The sequence below is a fragment of the Tenrec ecaudatus genome, chromosome 10 (assembly GCF_050624435.1).
Source record: "Tenrec ecaudatus isolate mTenEca1 chromosome 10, mTenEca1.hap1, whole genome shotgun sequence".
NCBI classification, from domain to species: Eukaryota; Metazoa; Chordata; class Mammalia; order Afrosoricida; family Tenrecidae; genus Tenrec; species Tenrec ecaudatus.
Genome location: NC_134539.1, coordinates 117,948,489 through 117,956,681, shown reverse-complemented (window position 1 = coordinate 117,956,681; position 8,193 = coordinate 117,948,489).

Genomic DNA, 8,193 nt, shown 5'->3' with positions numbered 1-8,193 from the left:
CGGACCTGGCCACTCAGGCCGGGGCTGGACTGGTGCATTTATCTCCAGGCCTCAAGCCACATTAACAGGAGCACAGGCCCACCTTATGGGAGGTGACAGTCGTGCTGTCTTGGAGGGGGCGCTCATGTCTGCAACGTGTCGGAGGTGGGGTCCGGTGTAGTGAGAACCATGGAAAGCTGCTTGTTTCAGGACGAACCACCCAGCGTGACCCTGGAGGTGCACATTTCCCTGATCCCAGTGTCTGCCCCCTGCGCCCTGCCTGCCTCCCAATCCGCCCTCTGACCAGGGGCCTCATAACGCAGGGCTGAGAATAGGGTGAGGCTGGGGTCTCAAGTCCCTCAGCACCCATACCAGGGGCTTTCCTGGGAGCTCCTGGGACAGGGCAGAGATAAGCGGGGGGCAGGAGGAACCCAGAGCTCTGATGGCAGCCTGTGCGGGTCTTCACCAGCTCTCCCTGTGCAACCTGGGCACAGCCCTTCCCCTCCCTGGGACTCAGTGTCCACACCTATGACCCCTGAAACAGTAGCATCCCTCCCTTCTCCCCCCGCACATTACCCCCAATTATCCCAAAGCTAACTCTTTCTAGCTCTGACCATCACAGGCTGGGGGGCAGCCCAATGTGCCGCCTCATTTCTCCCTCCCGGAAGTCTTACTGCCAGGTCTTCTGGGGGCCGGTGCATGCTTCCCGCTTCCCACCTCCCGCCTCCCACCTCTGGGTGCACTGTGTGACTCGCTTTTAGCTCGTGAGGTTGCAGTGACTGAGACCCATATAACCAGCCCTCCCAGTGGCTGTTGAGTTGACATCACCCCCAGGACAGCCCCAGGTGTGTCCAAGAACTCTTCCCCACTGTGTGGGGTCTCGGTGGCTAATGATTAGGAGGCAATTGTCAGGCCTTTCTTCCGAGGCACTCTGGGTGAATTTGAACCTCCGCTTTTGGGGTTTGCAGCCCCAGTGTAATGGAACCCCCCACCCCCTGTGGAGGCTGGAGATGTGCTGGCCCAACCGTGTGTGTCCTTTGGTGCTCCTGCCTGCCACCAGAAGAGCAAGCTCCACGCAGTGGCTGGTCCCACGGGGATGAGAGCAACACCAGGCAGCCCAGGTCCCAGCCAGCAACACAGGGCCAGGTCAGCCAAGCCTGTCTGGAGCAGGCAAATGCCAGGCACCGGCTCACTCCCGAAAGGAATGCTCGTGTCTTGTGCCAGGGAACTGGGGCTGGTCTGTGATGCAGTGTGGTTGTGAAGTCCTAGCACCTGAAGACTCACCCTTCCTCTGTCTGTAGCCAAGGCCCAGCTTAGTAGGAGCCCATGAGAGGCAGTCTACCCTGGGTGGGTGTGGGGCACTCAGGGCTTCTCAGGACCTGCTCTGGAGAGTGAGGAAAGGGTGGTGGTGGTGGGAAGAGTTGGCTTCGGAGGGGTGGACCCTGATCCGGCCCGATGCCACCCACCGAGGTCCCCAGTACACCTGGCCTTATTGTCGATGGAGACTCCTCCTTGGAGCCAGCAGTGAGGGCCATGCTCTGTGGGCCTCCAATTGCCCGAGTGACAGGCGGGGCGAGGGGTCTGAGTCTGCTCACTAAGGAAGTCACAGCTGGTTACTCAGGGGTTCCAGCCAGATCTCGAGACACCGGGGCATGGCATGTTCCGTGGTGCAGCTGGCAGGTCCATGGCTGTTATCCTGGCAGTGCTTGCAGCCGGGCCAAAGGCAGGCAGGGGCTCTGAGTACAGACACCTCCCTTCAAATCCCAGACCTGTCTCTTCTCAGCTGTGTGACCTTGAGTGAATTGCTTAACCTCTCTGAGTCCCAGCCGCTTCTCCTTCAAAGTGCTGACACCAGTACTAGCCAGTGCTTTGCCAGGTAACTGGTATGGAATTAAGTGCTAGGTGATAAATGTTGGTGATTGCTATTAATAATGAACCATTCTTATTAGATCTCGGACTTTATCTTGCTCAAAAACGCATTCCTTCCTTACGATCATCGACATGCAGCAACATTTCCCTGTGCCAGGTGAGGGCACAGAAAGGTTACCATTGGTAACCCGAGGGGCACAGATGCCCAGGTAGTGAATGGAGGGGCTGAGGAAGCAGTGGAGGGGTGGATGGGTCAGGGTGACCACGTGGGGCCTGCAGCCTGGGTGAGCGGGGCAGTCACAGCCCCTGGAGGGCTGGAGCACAGGGTGAGTGCCTGCGTGGGCTCAGGTGGGTGCGGTATGGGGAGAGGCAGGGGTGGTGGAGATGGAGCCATACTGGAAGGGGAGTGAGTGGCAATGAGCATCAGCCTCTCGAGAGAGGCGTCTTGGAGGGGAGGCTGCAGGGAGAGGTTGGGAACAGGGGAGGGACTCGGGAGGCAGTTGCTGTGGTCCCAGGAGAGTAGGGGAGCTCAGCTGCTGCTGTGTGGGGCTTGCCGTGGTCCATCTTCCGGTGGCAGGCAGCGTGCATGCATACGGGGCTGCTTCTGTCTGCAGTGGAGGGCTGCCAGCACCCCTCGGAGGCTGAGGATGAAATGAGGTGCTGTGTGCACAGACCTTTGAGAAATGGCTGGCGCTGGGTCGACACTCAGGGCAGGGGAGAGGTGTCCAGAAGGGTGCTCACAGGGGGCATCTCAGAGGGTGAGGACACTGGAACACGTGAGACTGAGAAACCAGAGCCAGGTTCTGAGGACACGCTGAAGAAAGGGCTGGCTGGCCAGGGGAGGCTTGTGCACAGACAACACCCAGAGAAGGGACCGTCTCCTCACAGCATCGCCACCCCAGCACCGTGGCCGCTGCACACTAGATAGCTAAGCAGGGAGGTTTGCTCGCTGCAGCTGGAAGGCAGAGCTCTGAGGGCCTGGGGTCTCCAGCGGGCCTCCGTGGAGCACGTGTGGATGAGGCACTGGCTGGGAGAGCCACCTCAGACCATGCCTATGCTCCCCCAATTCTGTCCAGGACTCGGGGTGGTCTGTGGGACTGTCTCTCTCTGGTCCCCCGTCCTCGAGGCCCCAAGACCCACAGGCTGGGAAATCCACGGACACACCTCAAATGAACCATCACCTGCAACTTGTCCTGTAACAAGTGGCCCAGGATGAGAGGATTGGAGGACAGGGTCACGGTCTCCATTTGTCACTCGCCACCACTCCTCACCTGGGCCACTTCCCTGATATCAGCCTTGAGGCCCTCACTAGGGTGCATTCAGGCTACAGTAACTCAGACCAGACCAGATGTTCCTCGCTGGGCTCCGCCCTGTCCTTTATATGCCAGGTCTGGGCTGGGGGATCTGGCTTAGGAAACACTCCTCTCCAGGGGCAAGGTCGCTGCCCAGCCAGTGGCAGCTGGCCCTCGCGTTTTGTACCAAAATTTGCAGGACAGGTTCCTGAGAGGAGCCCGCATTTCTCTGCAAAGGGTCCCCTGACTTCCACCCTCCCAGCACCCGCTTCTCCACCTCCCGCCCAGCTCTGTGGGGGCACTTAGCCTCGCAGTGACAGTTACATGATTTCCTGTCAACTTGCAAGGGGGTGAAGTCTAGCCAGAGAGGCCGCATCTTCATGACCTCATTTGGGAGGCACACACAAAGATAAATAGCTCACTGGAGGTCAGCTACATGCTCACTCCCTGCGAGACGTTCCTTTTGACAAGCCACATGGAGCTGCACTTACAGAGCCAGGGCCCTGGAGCTGAAGGTCCTACGCCAGTGCTGAGATGCTTCCACTGCCACTGGATCCACAAGACTTTCCACCCACTGGCCTGTGAGCTTCCTGTATTCAGTGTCATTGCATGGCTGCATGAGTCTGACGAGGAATTTATACCTGGTATCAGACATATGGGCAATTATGGAACTTATGGACTTGATCTGGACTGGGCTGGGATGTTTTCGTAATGTACAATTGCTCTTTGATATAAAACTCTCTTACACACAGATGAGTGTCTCTAGATTTGTTTCTCTAGTCCAGTTGAACTAACACACTCACTTTGTACTATCTCCCCCAACTCCGGTTCACTTTTCCCACCCCTCTATGGATTGTACTGGGTCCCCACAAAGACATGTGGAAGGCCTCAACCTGGAACCTAACCACAGAGGGCGGCCTTGCTTGGAAGCAGGATCTTTGGCAATGCGGTGGGTTCACAGGTGATGATATTGGAGTAGGCTGGGACCTAGAGCAGGCCCGGAGACACAGAGGAGGGAAGTAAGCAGAAATGATGAGCCAAGACACCCCACAGGTGGCTGGGAGTCACTGGAAGCTAGCACAGAGCCTCCAGGGGGTGCACTGACCCTAAGGACACCCCAAGATGGTGTCTGCCACCCAGGAAAAAGAACACATCCACCAGTCTCCCCCACCTCCCTGAGGTGCCACGCAGGTCTTATGGGGAAGAGAGTGGAGGCTCTGCTCAGGAAGCCAAGACACTCAGGTGGACCCTCAGGGCCGCCTGTCTCCCCATGTGGTGTCTGCACTCACCTGCTCAGAACAGGTGAGAGGGAGGGAGGGTGGATTTCCCAGGCACGGAAGTGAAAACGGTAACTGCCACCCACTCTCTTGTTAAATGCGAGCACTGTCAGAGTCCTGCCTCTGTTAATGCTGGATGTGGGTGAACTGGGGACCAGAGGAGTGAAGGACGGACTGCACCAGGGGCCATTTGGGGGGCTGGTCAGTGATCACCAGAAATGCTGCCGCCCCAACCCCTCTGGTGGCCAGGTCAGGCCCGAAGCACACACAGACAGGCCACACAGACAGGCCCACGTCCCCAGGGTCCAGCTTCAAGGCAGCACACTGCCCTTTCTAGGAGACAGCCGCTTCTCCGGGGCTGGAAAGTCGAGCAGGGGCAGTGGGCTACTTTCTGGGAGCCCAGAGTTTGTGGAAGATGGATTCTAATGGGGTGAGGAGATGGTTTCCAAACCAGATTCTTTAGAACCCCTCAGAGCCAGGCCAACAGAGCAAAGGCTTGTGGGATTTCGTGGCCAGCAGCACAGAGAGGCACAGGGGACCAGGCGTCCCCTCTCTGCCCTGAGCTTGGAACTGCCCTCTTCTGTGGGGTAGGCACTGACCGGGGGCAGCTGCAGAGTGACAGCTGTGCAGGGCCTGGGTGGGACCTTGGAGATGGGGGCTGTCACTGCCACATGGTGCAGGAAGGTCCTCTGGCCTCGGGCTGGGGTTGGGAGAGGCAGCCCAGCAGCTGGGGAGACATCCTCCTTCCTTCTCTTGGAGGCCCCAGGGGGGCTGGAGCCATTCTAGAGAAGGGACCTCAAGTCGACAAAGACAAATTGGCTTAATTGACCCAAATTAGCAGCAGGGAGGGTCCCGGTGGCCCAGCTGCTGGTGCATTTAATCACTGTCACCCTGTGTGGTCAGGGCAGGCCCTCCCTCCCAATGCCATCGGGGTCATTTTCCTGTGAATGGCCAAGTCTCTGGAGTCCCCCTCTGTGGCCGCAAGGAAGGCTGGGGCTTTGGGAACAAAGGGTCTGTAGGCAGAGACCAGAGCTCCCTGAAGCACAGGCAGCCTGGCCTCATGGTCAGCGCTGTCCTAGGTACTGAAGGAGGTCTGCAAACCCTGGTCCTGAACCCAATGGCTCCCACCAGCCCCCGACAGGGAAGGTCACAGGAGGCCAGGGGCTAGCATGACCATGAAATTGCCCCAGACACACTGCCCAGCTCCTTCGCTTCCTAGGGGCCCAAGGGAAAGGGAAGTTCTGCCCCAGGTCACACTGCCCAGACCTCTGGACCCCCTTCCACACTTCTCAGGGCTTTCCACCACGCCCCTCCCCAATGCCCGGGCGAGGTCATCTCAGGTCTCTTGTATAGAGATGAAGCCAGACCCCTCCTTGGGCTCTCTGGACAGCTCCCCTCCCTTCCAACATTCCTAAGGCTGCTCCTGCCCAAGTCCAGAGGAGCAGGAGGGGCCGTCTTCCCCACCCCAGGCTCCTCTCCTTTCTTCCTGCTCCCTGGTGGGCTAGGCCCCTCTCCTTCCCACAGCAAGCACAGGTTTAGTGCCCACTGCTGCTTGGCCTGGGACAGGGCCCTGTGACCAGAGCACCTGGGCAAGCAGTATTCCCCGGACCTCAGGCTTCCCCCAGCAAGCCCCTTCTCTGCAGGGACCCAACTGTGATTCAAGGCACAGCCCTGACCCACCACCAGCCAAGTCCCCGACTACACACTCCAACCTGGGCCCTCCTGGCCCAGCCTCTGCCTGCCCTGGAGGTGGCAGCCTTGCGTTGGCATTTCCCGTGGCTGTTCTTCTCAGCCACCATTCAAGGGGTTCCTCCTCCCCTGATGGGTTTCCTTTTGCCACCCCCATAAATTCCCCCTCTGGGCTCAGTGCAGAACCTGCATGTGGGGTCTTTACAGGGTTCCCTCCCTCTCTCTCTCATACGTGCGCGTGCGCACACACACACTTTACATAGGGGCTGCTGCTTATCAACTGTTTGCTGGGAATTTGCAGGTGGAATTCAGACAGCCAGTTCCAACCCATCTCCCGGTGTTCTTGTTAATTGCTACCCAGTGGTGTCTAACTCAAGGAGGCCCCATGGACAACAGAATGGAGTGCTGGTCACTCCCGCTCCATCCCGCCTTCCCTGTCTGCTCGAGCCCGTTGGGGCCACTTGGTATGTGAGTGCCTGCTCATCTAGGGAGGAACCCTGATGGCACAGTGAGCTATGCATTGTGGATGCTGACCTCAAGGCCGCCAATTCGAAATCACCAGCTGCTCCACAGGAGAAAGACCAGCCTTTCTGATCTTGTCAAGAGTTATGGTCAGTCTCTGAAATGCTTGGGAGCTGTCCTGTCCTGTCCTGGAGGGTTGCTGTGAGTTGGAGTCAACTCGGTGGCACTGAGTTTGGTTGGTTTCCCATTCATGGGTCTCACCATCCAGCGCCGCCTCGCTGCTGGGGTCCGCAGGGTTTTCCTTGACGACTTTTCAGAAGTAGATCCCCAGGTCTTTCTTCCTAGTCTCTCTCAGCCTGGAAACGCTGCTGACACCCATCCACCATGGTGGGTAACCTTGCTGGCACTTAAAACAGTTTTCTGGGTGGCCTGGCTTCCAGCAGCAGAGCACAAGTGACGGCATCCGTGTGATCAGCAGTGGTTGGGTTTCCTGGGTAGTCGAGCCAACTGTATTTGAAATTCATTCAAGAAACAGCACCCCCCCCCCCCCGCCTATGTGTCTGTTAAGCCTGTGCTGCCATTCTCAGGGTGTTCCCTGGAGTCCTGTGTTCTGAAGCAGGGCCCAAGAGAGAGGGGGGAAGACAAGGACATCTACAATAACAAAGAATTGCCCCCATCATTGAAAAAGAGGCCGCATCTGGCTGCAGCCCATGTTCTAGACTTCTCTCCCCCCCGCCCCCAAGGCCCTCAGCATTGAGAAGTGAGGGGAGGCGGGTCCCCAGGCCCCTTCCAGCCATCCTCATTCAGGAGGCCTGGAATGAGTCTTGAGAAGGCGATTCTGTTTGACTCCTGCTACCGTCCTCCTCGCCCCCCACTCACTGTCAGGGAAGCTTTGTACAAGCCTGCAATTGTCAGTCCAGGCCAACTCATTGTGACCCTACAGGGCAGAGCAGAGTGGCCCCACAGGGTTTCTGTGACCGCAAATCTCCAGAGCAGGCAGTCTCCCTCGGAGCACCTGGCGCGTCTGAACTGATGGCCTTTCTGTGAGCAATCCTGATTCGTAACTCTTGGTACTGCCAGGGCCCCTCAGCTCTCCTTCTCAGCTGTCCTACAGCTGTCTAGGGCATGGACTCCACCCCTTGTCTGTCAAGTTTGGTGTACTGTGGTGGCTTGAGTGTTGCAGGGATGCTGGAAGCTTTGTCGCCAGACAACAACGAAGGAACAGCTGTCCGCTTCTGAGGAAGGAGCCACTGAAATCCTAACACCCAGCTTCAAAACACGGACAGGTACTGAGAAGCCCGCGGAAAGAAGAGCATCGTCAGAGAGTGAGCCTGAAGATGAGCCCCTCGGGTCGGGAGGCACTGGAAATAGGACTGCAGAGGGGCTGAGCTGTTGTCTCAAAGTCAAGTCGACCGTGGTGATGCTGCTGGGGCACGACTCCAAATGAGAAACAGCTGCAAACAGCAACTAATAATCTGCACTCGGAATGCACAAAATATGAATGTAGGAAACCTGGAAGTGGTAAACGTGAAATGGAATGCATAAAATCAACCTTGTAGGCAACACGGAGCTGAAGTGGCTGCTATTGGCTATTTGGAATCAGAAGATCCCATGGTTTACTCTTC